A 1434-nucleotide genomic window follows, 5' to 3' on the forward strand; every position below is an offset into this window, starting at 1 on the left:
AAAGTTCACTCATGAAGAAATAGGTAATATGAATAGTCCTATATCTATTTAAATAATTGAATTTCTAATTTTAAGCCTACCCATAAGGAAAACTCCAAGCTCAAATTATTTTACTAGAAAATGTTACAGAACATTTTTAAGCAAGATATAATACCAATTCTACACAAATTCTTTACCTTCCTAGCATTGCCTAGATCCCAAAACCAGACAAAAATATTAGAAGGACCAGGCAGTGGCTGCAGGGAGATGGCAGCTATGCCAGGCAGCATGGCTGGTGATATGCAAAGCTGTATAAGGGGGACCCTTGATGGCACTAAGACAATGGACGAACTTTCTTTTACGACTTCCATGGACTGGGGTATCCAGATGGTGCAGGGGTCCTTGCTGCTCAGCCATGGCGTTGTCATGGCTGCAGCCCAAGAGGTGCACTGTGACTCGGTACACCTCACCTGGGCCCCCTCATGGTCCCTCAGGGCCCTAGTCTTCTCCAGGTTACAAATAACATGATTTTGGAAGCTTCCTTCTTAGTTGACATTGAAGGTTCCATCAAACGCAGCTCTTACAACCTTTTATCCTGTAGTCTGTGGGATTCCCATTGGTTTCCAACAGTATTCCCCCAATGTGGCCCTGGCTGCCTTAAGAGGTCACATCTGCCCTTCCAGTGCTAAAATGGTGTGCTAGCTCTGCAAAAACAAAAGCTATCCACCTGAGATGGATATTCAAAACATGCCTCTACCAGAAAAGGCTGCAGAACTAAAAGAGGAGATAATGTTAATGCATACTCAAATTCATTGATGGAGATGCTGAAGGAAGTGACTCCTGACCAGTCCAAGCCAGAAAACTGATCCAGAACCAGAGCTGAACATCACCGTCAAGCCTTACTGCCAACTTCAAAAACAGGTGCCGTTTGATCATTTCTTGAGAAAGATTGACTTCAGGGATGGACAGGAAATGTGGTTTGTTATGTTTACCTCTAGGATGACTTTCCAACTGATTTGTGAAGCTGTTTCTAGATGGTAAGAGGCTAGAAAACTCCTGTCCAGGTTTATAGTTATTTACCTTCAAAAATTATCTTAACTTTCTCATCAGTTTCATAATAATTTCTGAAAACATCTCTAAAGTGCATATTTAGGGACTAAGAGGCAATATGCCATGAATGCTCTGTTCTAAATGTGATGTGAAAATAAGGTCGTACTTAATGTTAAAAAAAATATGTTATAAAGAAAGATCGCCACAGTCCAACATACATTATGAACATAAACTTAAAATCCTCAGCCAAATACTAGCAAATTTCATTCAGTAACATATTAAAATAAAAATACATTTGAATAAGTGGGGTTTATCCTGAGCCTGTAAGACATTCGGAATTCAAATATCAATGTAGTTTACTATATCAACAGACTGAAGAGAAAAAACCACATGGCTAGTGGGGCT

The 1434-nt window shown here is 40.0% G+C and overlaps 1 pseudogene; it reads left to right on the top strand.

The window, feature by feature from the left end:
• The first annotated feature begins 267 nt into the window (after positions 1 to 267).
• Positions 268 to 845, top strand: LOC128625783 (protein Mis18-beta-like; annotated as a pseudogene).
• The last annotated feature ends 589 nt before the right edge of the window (positions 846 to 1434 follow it).

Source organism: Artibeus jamaicensis, unplaced genomic scaffold (genome assembly GCF_021234435.1).
Source record: "Artibeus jamaicensis isolate MK-2021 breed Jamaican fruit bat unplaced genomic scaffold, CSHL_Jam_final contig_867, whole genome shotgun sequence".
NCBI classification, from domain to species: Eukaryota; Metazoa; Chordata; class Mammalia; order Chiroptera; family Phyllostomidae; genus Artibeus; species Artibeus jamaicensis.